This window comes from Lactuca serriola, chromosome 4 (genome assembly GCF_051521515.1).
Source record: "Lactuca serriola cultivar US96UC23 chromosome 4, Lser_US96UC23_V15, whole genome shotgun sequence".
Lineage (NCBI taxonomy): Eukaryota > Viridiplantae > Streptophyta > Magnoliopsida > Asterales > Asteraceae > Lactuca > Lactuca serriola.
Window position 1 is genome coordinate 262655181 of NC_136411.1, and position 13036 is coordinate 262668216.

Below are 13036 nucleotides of genomic sequence, written 5' to 3' on the forward strand. Positions count from 1 at the left end.
TATATATATATATATATATATATATATATATATATATATATATATATATATATATAGGCATGCAATTGATAATATAAAGCATAAAATAAGTTTTGTAAAAGCTTTGAACATAATTATTATCTAAGAAAAGATCGACTTGATGTCAATCTATAAAACGGTTTGAAGGCATGGGTTTGATAAAACAGTTTAGTATAAAGAAACATTTGCTTGAAACACAATTGTAAATAAGTTTGAAATGTAACATACATAGTAAAATGTACAGTGTAATAAGGAGTTTTAAACACATAAAGTGTTTATGAAAAACATTTGAAGGAAACTGTTTGGTAAAACGGCTAATGAGTAGCCAATCATTTGTATGTTGCCTATTAATCACGTGTGATTGATATAATGATTAGCATAATTCTACTTGTATCCCCCCATAAAACATTTAAAAACAGTTAAAACATTGATTAAGGGGTATGAACTCACCTGTTGCGAGTGGATCGGAAGGAAGTGTCGGATAAGTGCTTGGTGTCAAGTGAAGAATTAGACACGCACAAAGATCCTAATTACATATGAGGACATATGTATATAAACAATTAGTCTTTAAACAACTAATAAATAAGTCAAGAGACTCTAGGACATGACAAACAATTTGTATAAGTGTTATGAGTGTTCAGGAGTGCATCTAAGTGTTATAGGGAAATGCTAGTATGATTGGGGTTCAAGGAACACTCTTAAAATGAGTTTACTCCCTAAGGACCAACACCCCTTGAGTTTACGGTCGTAAACTCCTAACCTTTTGAACATTTGTTGTTTTGAAGTCTTCTAAGCTATTCCAAGCATTCCTACTTCATGATTTAGCCTTAGGAAGTGTTGTGTGGCATCAAAACACAACTAAATGGAGTTTACGGTCTAAGGACCATTTCTCCATGAGTTTATTACCTTAAACTCATGGGTTTACTACCTTAAACTCATGAGTTTACTACCTTAAACTCATAATTTTGGTATTTGGCGGTTTTCAAGTTCTTAGCTCAAACATGGCAATAGTCTAGGTTAGATTTAGACATAAGGAACAACCATGGGACATTTATGGGACATTTACACAATATTTGGGGTGTTTACGGTTTTGGGAGGTCCCCAAACCGTAAACACATAAAAATGGAAGTTTTTGGTGCTTTTTGTGTGATAAACTCATCAAGGATGAATCTAGACAAGTCCCTAAGGCAGTGTGAAGCATCTAGGCACCCTAACACACCACTTTCGCCCTAATCTTGGTGCTTACGGTTTTGGGACCTCCCAAAACCGTGAACACCTTTAACTTGGTGTTCTTGGGACTTATCCTTGGTATAAACATGTATAGCTAGCTTTAAATGACTCTAGGATAGAAGTACTTACATTGTGGAAGCTTGAAATGAACTTTAAGTCCAAGAACACTAGTGTGTGTTCTTGGTGTTTTGGAAAAACTAATCAAAACACATAAATGAATGGATTAAAGGATGTAAAATCACTAGATTAAGTGATATACTAACTTGAAAGGGTTAGAACACTTACTAGTTTGAAGATCTAGAACAAAATCTAGGATGATACTTGAAAGGATATTTTGGAGTTTACTCTTTTGGGTATTTGGGGAGTAAACACATAATGACTAGTCTTGGGGAGTAAACTCATGCATAGGCATGAGTTCACGGTTTTTGGGTGATTTTTCAACCCAAACATAAAAGTTTGGTCGGGAATTTCTAAGACGCGAGGTGTTTGTGGTTTCTAAAAATCAAAACCCGAGAAGGCACTTTGTTTCACTCGTTCGTTTAAAAATAATATTAAAATAATCAAATGAACTTATATTTCCCAAAAAACAAGTATAAGTGAACTTGACTTATAATATAAAGTGATTGACTGCTAGGATTTGACCAAATGAAAATTTCGAGTTGTCACAACTCACCTTTGCATCCACCCGTATGTCATATGATTTTAGCCATTGTTTTTTTTTTTTTTTTTTTTTTTTTTTTTTTTTTATTTATTTATTTATTTATTTAAATTTACCCGATATAATTAATTTTAACGATAATGAAATAAGTCTTTCTCGATTAAATAAAATGTTTAGAAAAATGGAGTAACTCATGAAGGTTAAGATTAATGATATTTATATACCTTTGAATTTAGATATCTAGGTAAATCATACAACACATGCTCGTAAGTAACTTATGTTAGAACTTAATAAGTAAGGGTTATTTTAGATTTATTTTTAATTATTATGTGAGTCATAGGTTAATTAAAAAAATAAAAAATAAATTCTTACATAAAACCGTTAGCGAGTTAATGGACATAAAAATCTAAATACAATTACATTATTGTTTAGGTATTTTGTCGAATTAAGGGGTCTACAGAATGAAGTGCAAGAGCTACTTTGCCAACGAGGAAAAAGTGAGTTCATAGTTTTAACCAAGGTTCTAAAAAGCTCGCCATGCCATGGCACGCCACGACTCCAAGGCTTGCACCTGGCGCCAAGCTTTGCCAAAACGCCGCCTTAACTCAAATATGTGTATAAAAATGAATAATAGTTGAAAATACATATAAAAATATTAATTATATAGAAAAGTGCCGCCATAAGTCACGCCTTACAAACGTCATGACTCGCCAAGGCTCGGAAAAGCTTGAGGCTTGACATTGCCGCCAAGTCACGCCTTACGTTATTTAGAACCTTGGTTTTAACTCACTATAATTTTGTAATTGAAACGTGCAATCCTTAGATGGTAATTTCATTCACATTAGGATAAGTATGTCATTATTTGTGTTTGATGTCATATTTGTGATGCTACTATATGTTTTGTTCTTTTTGTTGGATTAGGTGTTTAAACTCATAACTGTAATTGGTATGTATTTGAATTGACAGTGAAAGGACCTTTTTGGGTTGCCTTCACACTAGCAACTAGACATGATGATTAATTGAGAAAGAGGAAGAATTTATTATTTGAAATAATAAATTGGAATAAATGATTTATTAATATGTTATGGAAGTGATATATTAATTAGAAATCATATTTTTGTTAGTTAATATTTAATCAGAAATTAATTTGGAATTAATTTTGGGATAAAAAGAATTAATTGAAAGTGTAGGGACTAAAAGTGCAATTGTTCAATAGTTGAGCAAAAGGGTCCAGAACCTTTGTAGGGAAGGGTATGGACGAAATTTATAATATATATATAAGATGATTCTAAAGTTTCTAAAATATCTTATCATATATGGATAATCAAATGAGGTGGATAATTACCATATTTGAAATAATGATATTTTATTCAGATTAGGATTATCCATCACATCCTTGGTGCACTATATATAGAACCCCTTGCTATACGATTTTCGGCCAATCACTCTTACACAAAAAGAGAATTTTGAAATCAAAACTTGCTTCCTCTTTCTCACAACCATCTTCTTGCTTTGTGTGTTTGTGTCACACCCCTAAACCAGATGGCGTAAATGTCCGGGGGTGGAACGTGAATTACAGTATCACAATAATTTTATAGATTGAAACACAAGTACATAAACAACCGTCATATCATATGATTTTATCAGTTACATGACCCAAATGTTACTTAGTATCAAAATACATTACAAGATTCGCATGTTATCAAATATAATAGTTCTCGTAATGATATTTGGTGTCTTGTCCTCAAAAGTAGCTCCATTAATCCAAGCTTAATTGTTTCCTAAGATTACGTGCTGTTTTAAAGTCAACATAAAGTTGGTGAGTTCATAAGGGATTAGTTGTAGAAAAATCTGATATTTTTCCATAGATGAAAAATCGTATCTCCGTCTTGTAAAAAGTTTTGTATATGTACGCCTTCAGCGTAAAATAAGAATGTATGTATGTAGTATGTATAAGAAAAAAAACAGTTATAAATTAAAAGATCCCATAAATTCTAAGCTTATAAAAATAAGTGTGACTTGTCATGTGATTTTTATTATCCAAAAATCAAGTGTATAAGTAAATAACCATACTTATAGATGTGGTGTATAAGTAAATAACCATACTTATAAATGTTGTGCATAAGTAAATAACCATACTTATAAATGTAGTGTATAAGTAAACAACCATACTTATGAATGTGCGTTGCAATAGAATTTCACTATTCGATGTTATGGTAAGCCCCTATAATCGAGCTATCGACTATAATGCTGCTCGCCACGACGCTTCTTCGGATGTCGTGAAATGTTAAACAGTTGTCACCCTTGACCCGTCGATCGTGGTTGTAGCTAGTAACCATAGGTATGGGTTGTCAATCCTATATAGATCTATACACAATTCTACCGCTCATTTATGATTTAACGATTATAAGGCCGAAACTTAGGGTAATGGTTGAAGAAATGTCTTACATAACCCGTCGAAAGTATGTTATTCTAGGTTGTAAATGAAATCGAAACTTTCCCATGTTCAAAATGTTGTTCTACACGTATGTTGGTTACCCAATGTGTCATAGTATTACCCAATGGATAATGGTATTATCCAAAGGGTAATGGTTTTATCCAATGTGTAAACACAAAGTTTTATCTTTAAAAGTTAGACTATTGGTAAAAACATTAGTTTGTGTTTATCCAATGTGTAATAATATTATCCAATGGATAAAGGTATTATCCATCATACAATAGCTCCAATATGAGAAACTTGCGCATATGAAAGAATTAGATTTATGTGCTTTCTTTGAAAACATGAATATATATATATATATATATATATATATATATATATATATATATATATATATATATATATATATATAAAGAACATAAACATGCATGTAAGAGTATTAACCAAAGGTTAAAAGTTTTATCCATCATATATTAGATCTAGGACCTTTGTGTAAACTCGTTGTCCAAAATGTATTTTGTTTGCATGGCATGTAACCTCCCCCTTAAAGTGTAAAATGAGTGAAGACTAGTAGAAATGGGGGTATGAACTCACATTTTATGTTTTCCCTAGTAGATAGCAAGAAATGGTGAGAAAGATGTGGTAGAATTCGAGCTTTGGAAGACAACACCTGTAGAGTCCCAAATCCAAGGATCCAAACTAGGGATCAAGCAAGTAATTAATCAAACAAACAAGAGTGGAGTAGAGAAAATGATTAGTCAAGCAATGCACACGTTTATAGCATAAAAACATTAGGTACACCTTGAGTAGACACACACAAGACCGTGACCAACTCTCTGCAATGTCACTGACAACACTCTGACATACTCCTATATATAGGGACAGACCAACTACAAACAAGGTTCATGGCTGTGAACAGGTTCACAGCCATGAAGACCTATACGGTCGCAAACACTAAAACAACAAGACCAAAACCCTACCAAGACTTATACATAAAGAAACCTAGCCCAAACCACTAAGTTATGACCTAAAAATCTCACTCTTGGTTTGGGGCTAGCATTGATTCAGTCTTTCTTGATTATGAGCACATCTGACCTCCCTATCGAACAAGCCACATCTCATTCTCGATAATCTCAGCAGTCATCAAAGTATACTCCTTAGCAGCAGCTTCAAAAATATCTTCAGCAACCTGGATTTTATGTTGTGCCAAATAGTGTAAATCCCATTTTCCAAACTAAAACAGATACTTCTTGTCATATATCCGAAATACACCTTCAGGAAATCTGATGACAACAGAAGCTGTGGTTTCATCATAGACCCAGTAAAGCATACTTCTTAGTGAACCATCGTGGAAGTTCTGCACAATAGGAATATGTCTCAATTGGTTAGTGGGAGGCCCATCACCGTCTTGAAAGGCTCGTTGGTATTTGGATATAGTACATCTGGGAAGCTCTTGATGAAATATTCAACAGTCTTCATATTGGTAAAACCCCTTTTCACTTGATCTTCCAGAAAAGCTTGAAATCTGTTGCATGTGGATCATTAGACGAATTAGCAAAGGGAGCATTAGCAAGTTCAAACAGATCAACTCTCGTCCATGAACAAAAATCATGTTTGTCCTTGTAATAATCCACATTCGAACTTTTACGCTTCACGAGCCACAAACTCAACTTGTCATGAAAACCCCACGACACTATTCCTGACCGATCACCGTATTTGGAACCAAATCGTTTCTTCTTGAGTTCTGTTACAGTGAGTTGGGGTTGACCTCCACAAGCATTCTGATCTAAGCCCTTTTTGAACATCCACTTTTGTCTTAGAAGATGATGCTTGTTGAGATCGCTTCAAAGCAACTATGTGAGGAGCTTGAATTGGCTCATGTTCAAATCGATCAACTATTCGAGTTGATCTTACAGTGGGAGGATCAACAGGGAGTTCTTGCTGTGAAGCTTGGCAGGGTCAATGGTAGAGGTCTCAGCTATGCCAGGTTCTCCGACAGATGATTTGAATTTGTCACCAAATTCCATAGCCAACTTATTCTTGAGGTCGAAGTAACAGGCAGTCAAGGCTCGAAGGTGAGTTTGTAAATCTGAGATTTGTGTTGTCTTCATAGAATTGTCTGCTTTAAGTTCCGAGACTTTGGTTTTGAGGTTTTCAATCAAAACATTTCTCTCAATGATTCTCTGATTCAGCACACCCATTTCTTCCTTGAGCTCTTGGACAGATGGGTCCACTTCCCCTGAGCTGCCTTGCTCAATTGATATGCCTTTTCGGTGAGGAGGAAGGCCTGTTGCTTCTTGTTCAACCAAGACCCTTGCAAGCCTCTTAGAGGTGATGTTGTGTTCATGCCTTGGGAGGGAGGAACCTACAGTAACTGAAGAGCTCCCGGTTTCAAACATGGTGCTTGGACCTTCTTGGGTCGGTAGGGTTGGTGTGGCAGTTGTTGTTATGGTTGCAAGCTGTGTTGGTGGGGCCTGTTCCTGAATAAGCGCTCCCGGCCTCTGATCATGTCGTCTCCTTTTCAACGGAGGCTGGGAGGTTTGAGTCATTAGAGGATCACTTGCATATGGCATAGAAGTTGGAATAGCAACATGAAGGGGAGGAATCCTTGATGCTGCATCCATATCAATTGTAGCACCGCCATCTATTCTGAAGTAGGAGGCGTCGCCTTTTGAATGTCTTCAACTCCCCTATCTTCATTGCACGTTATGCAACATAATCAATATTATCGAAGAAGGAGTCAAGGTCTTCATTTGTTGGGCAGTAATCGCTATGCTCGAACTCAAAATTGAAGTCTTTATTGAAACCCGACAAGTCACCACCAAAAATCTCATCATCATTATCAAATCCCTCATCATCATCATCATCACCCGCATCTTCACCCTCATTGTGATCACTTTGCACCTCCACATTTGTCATTTGATCATGTTCCTCTGCCACAATTGCAACAGGAGGAACTCTTTCTTCTTCGTGCTCTGAAGCAGTAATAACATCATCTTCTGTTTCCATATGACCTAAGGAGCTTTCAGTCGCTAATGCATCTCTAACTTCAGCAAAATTTCTGAACATCACCAATAGGTACTTTCCCTGAAAAATGAATGTCCCCTTTTGGTGGAAACACACCCTCATAACCCATACGAACCACGGTTTCTTCGGTCTGGTCCATTGGAATTTCCGTTGGAAAACCCGGCTGGTCATCGATCTGGAGAACTTCACGAATGACTTGCTCAGTTATTGAGACTTTCCTTCTGTGCACAATAGCATCCACCAAGAAAACTTCACCATCTTCTTTGAGTACGGTAGCAATTTTCCATAATTGTTTCACCAGCTCTTGGTAAATGATGGGACTTGCAGTAGGAGCATATGCCAAGCAACACTTCTTCAGTCCATGAATCATGGACTTGAACCATCGATTTAAACAATTAAAATTAAGGTTTTACTCATTAAACAATTTAATTAGGCTTTAATTAATGATTAAGTGTTGGAAAAATAATGTTCATGTCCAACAATTGGAGTTCACGGTTAGCAGGGGGTTCACGGCCGAGAATCCTTCAGTAGCCGTAAACCCTTCTAAGGGCCGTGAACGCCAATCAAAGGTTTTTCATCGATTAAGCTCTCGATTCACAGTCGATTTGTAACAACGTAAATTTTCAAAAATATTTTTCATTTTTAAAACATACATTTACTCATAAAATATTGTCAAAACAGATTGTATCAAATGTTATCATCACAAACAACTCCCCAGAATCTCAAACATCAACTCCAATGCGTGTGTGTGTACGAATCATGCCGGCGCCTTCCCGCGCTCATCACTAGTACCTGAAACACATAACACAACAACTGTAAGCATAAATGCTTAGTGAGTTCCCCAAAATACCGCATACAACACATACGCCACTCAAGGCTAGAATACGACCCTCCGGTCGATGTGTCTCAGTGGGACCCTCCAGTTCCGTAGCTCGTTGGACCCTCTGGTCCGGTCATAGCTCGTTGGGCCCTCCGGTCCGATCTGTATCGTTGGACCCTTCAGTCCGGTCTAGAACATCATACAACATACATATAACACATAGCACATAATCTCATACATAACACATAAGACCATATGGTCCACACATAATACCACTCTAGGTAAAGTATAGTGAGAAGACTCACCTCGGTGTCTCGGTAAGTATCTGACTCGGTAGAAATGTGATCTAGCCTCCGCCTAATCACATAAAGTAAATACTCTCATAAATACAACTGTACTCAACCCTAAAAGTCAACAAGGTCAATGGTCATACTTTGACCCGACTCGTTGAGTGCACTAGGGCGACTCGGCGAGTCTACACGTGTCCATTGACTCTATTAGACCCTCTCTTGGCACGTCGAGTACTTCCCCTGACTCGACGAGTTCCACCTGGCATGAATCGTGGGGCCACCTTGACTCAACTCGCCGAGTCTCAAGAACAACTCGGCGAGTTCCACCTTGAACTCAGTCCCCCCTGACTCTCCCTGACTCACCAAGTTATTCCCCAACTCGGCAAGTCCACTCACTGAGTGATTTACAGGAAACCTTCATACTACTCGCCGAGTCTGTTCTTCGGACTCGGCGAGTTCATGCCATGCACAAACTCCATACAACTCTTGAGGTCAGATCTCTTCCATACATTCATAGATCTGGCCTTCCCAAGCATGATAATCACGTAAAGTTCAGACCTTGACACACATATGAAATCTAGATGGTCCAACTTGGTGATTTAGCCCCAAAAATGACATCCCAAGCTCATGGCTCCCAAAATGACTCATAAAGCTCCAAGGGTTAAGGTCTCTGGACCTCTTTGGGTCCAGATCTAGAACATAGACTCAAGAAGGGACCAAATGCTCCACTTATTCAACCTCAAAAAGGGTTAGAAAACCCTAACACTAAGAATCAACACCAAAACTGAAGAAAGTATGAGCAAAATACCTCAATATGGTCTCTATGAGCTCAGGAATCCCTAAAATCGGACCTCCTTCAGCCTCCTCTTGCCTTGGTCACCACCTTCTTGCAAAAACACCAACAAAGGATCAAGAAATGGCCTCTCCTTCCTCATAAATGCTCTAGATCTCTTAGGGTTTCTCTCTAGGGGTTGGTGGCCGCAAATGACGGCCCTAAGCCCTTTAAATAGGTCTCAAACCCTGGAAATTAGGGTTTCATTAAACAGCGTGGACTCACCGAGTCCACTCATGAACTCGCCGAGTCCAAGTGTGAACTCGCATACGAATCCGCGACCATACTCGGCGAGTTTAGACGCCAACTCGCCGAGTCACCCCACAACACCCAAAAATAAAAGAACAAATTATAATACCTGGGAATCCCGATGTTACAATTCTCCCCCACTAGAATCAGACTTCGCCCTTGAAGTCTCACTCTGCAAACAACTCTGGATGCTGCTCCCACATCTCACGCTCCGGTTCCCAAGTCAACTCTGACCCTTTCCGAAGCTGCCACTGGACCTCTACCAGAGGCACCTCCTTGTTCCTCAAAACCTTGATCTTCCAATCCCTAGTAGCCACCGGTCTCTCAACATAATTCAGGCTCACATCCACCTGAATATCTTCTAGTGGCACCACTGTCGACTCGTCGGCTATACACTTTCGCAGCTGCGACACGTGGAAAGTGTCATGAATCTGACCCAACTCTGCTGGAAACTCCAAACGATAGGCTACTCTAGCTACCCTCGCGATCACCCTGAAAGGACCAATATATCAGGGTACGAATTTGCCCCTCTTCCTGAATCGGATCACTCTTTTCCAAGGAGAGACCTTCAGGAGCACGAAGTCGCCGACCTAAAACTCGAGCTCGGACCGGCGTCTGTCAGCATAACTCTTCTCACGAATCTGAGCGGTCAACAACCTCTGTCTGACCTGCTGGATCTGCTCTGTCGTCTGAAGCACAATCTCGGTACTACCCATCACACGCTGCCCTACTTCTCCCCAGCAAATAGGGGTTCGACACCTCCTCCCATACAACAGCTCAAAGGGCGGTATGCCAATGCTTGAATGATGGCTGTTGTTATAAGAAAACTCTACCAAGGGCAAATACGCGTCCTAACTTCCGTCGAAATCCAGCACACATGCACGGAGCATGTCCTCGAGCATCTGAATCATCCGCTCACTCTGCCCGTCAGTCTGTGGGTGGTATGCGATACTAAAATGCAGTTTTGTACCCAATTCCTCATGAAACTTCTTCCAGAATCTGGAAGTGAAACGTACATCTCGATCTGAGACAATCGAGATCGGTACTCTGTGCCGCGATACCACCTCTCTCACGTATATCTCTGCCAACCTCTCCGCGGAAGAGCTCTCACTGATGGCCAGAAAGTGAGCACTCTTCGTCAATCTGTCCACAATCAACCAAATTGCATCAACACCCCTCACGGTCCTTGGCAATTTGGTGATGAAGTCCATGGTAATCTGTTCCCATTTCCACTCGGGAATCTCTAATGGTTGCAACTTACCATGTGGACGCTGGTGCTCGGCCTTCACCCTACGACATGTCAAGCATCTCTCTACAAACCATGCAACCTCCCTCTTCATACGGGGCCACCAATATTCCTTTTTCAGTTCCAAATACATCTTAGTGGCCCCATGATGGATCGAGAATTTCGATCGATGAGCCTCTTCCATCAAAATGGTACGCGTTCTGCCCACGGACGGTACCCATATCCGACCTTGAAATGTCATAAGCCCTTGGCTATCGGTAACAAATTCCGATACCAGCCCGACAACTCGCTCTCTCTTCTGGCTTTCTGGCCTCACAGCCTCACCTTGGGCCCCACGAATAGCATCCAACACCAGGGTCATCACTGACAATCTCAAACTAACATCTCGTATAGGAGCGCCCTCCGCCCTACGGCTCAGTGCATTGGGTACAACATTAGCCTTGCCCGGGTGGTACAGAATCTCACAATCATAATCCTTGACCACATCCAACCACCTCCTTTGGCGCATATTCAGTTTGGGCTGATCCATCAAATACATCAAACTCTTGTGGTCCGTGTATATCGTACACCAAACCCCATACAGATAATGTCGCCAGATCTTGAGAGCGAACACGACCGCTCCCAGCTCCAAATCATGAGTGGGATATCTCGACTCATGAGGCTTAAGCTGCCTCGATGCATAAGCTATCACATGCCCCCTCTGCATAAGCACCGCTCCCAATCCGGATATCGATGCATCACAATATACCATAAAATCCTCCATCCCTTCCGGAAGGGCTAACACTGGTGCTTCGCATAATTTCTGGCGAAGTGTCTAGAACGAGGTATGTTGCTCCGGACCCCAAGAAAACGCAACACCCTTCCGCGTCAACTTGGTGAGTGGCACGGCGATCTTGGAGAAATCCTTAATAAATCTCCGATAATAGCCGACCAAACCCAGAAAACTCCTGATCTCGGCACCTCCCACCTCATGACCGCCTCAATCTTGGCCAGATCGACCAATATCCCATTCTGATTAACGAGATGCCCCAAAAACTGAACCTCTCATAGCTAGAACTCACATTTGGAGAACTTGGCAATATGTTGTCGATGAACACGATCACTGAGTGATCCAACATCGGTCTGCACACCCTATTCGTGAGATCCATGAACACCGCCGGTGCGTTGGTGAGTCCGAAAGGCATCACCACGAACTCGTAATTCCCATAACGAGTCCAGAATGTTGTCTTCTGGACGTCCTCCTCCCACACCCTCACTTAATGATACCCAGACCTCAAATCGATCTTGGAGAACCAAGATGCTCCCTGCAACTGGTTGAACAAATCATCAATCCTTGGCAATGGGTAACGGTTCTTGACTGTTAGCTTATTTAACTCACGATAATCAATGCACATCTGGTGAACCATCATTCTTCTTGACAAAAAGAGTAGGCGCCCCCCATGGCGAACTGCTCGGCCTGATAAACCCCTTCCCTAGCAGCTCCTGGAGCTGCGAGGATAACTCCTGCATCTCCGGAGGTGCAAGGCGATAAGGTGCCTTGGCGGTAGGCACAGCTCCCAGAACTAATTCAATACCGAACTCTACCTGCCTCTCTAGAGGCACATCCGGCAATTCCTCTGGAAACACATCCGGAAACTCACGCACTATCGGGACCTCATGAACTGACTTCAGACTCTCTGAATCAACCCTCGCATCCATCACATATGCCACAAATCCCCTACAGCCCTGCTGTAGACTCTGTCTCACTCTGGCGGCCGAGCAAAATGCTGACCCCATACGTGTACCCTTGCCGTACACCGTAAGAACTCCCCCACTAGGGTCTCGAATCGTCACCAATTGACGCTCACAGTCTATCGCAACTCCATATCGGCTCAACCAATCCATACTCACTATAACACACACGTCCCCAATCGCGATCGGAACCAGATCTATCGGGAACTCCACACCGAAGATCTCAAGGACACATCCTCGAATCACATCTGTGACAACCCGAAATTTCTAGCTTACATTCTTCATTTTTATCAAAGTTAACTTCGTTTTTCTATTTTATAATGAAGTTTGGGTCCAAAAGAGTGCTTAAAGCTTAGTATAACTGAGATACGTGTCGGAGGATGGGTTAGATTGGGTGTAGCATTGAAAAATCGGGCTAAACACACCAAACCAGGTGTGTGCGGCCGCACACTAGAGTGTGTGGCTAGCCAACCGCACACAGGCCAACCACACACC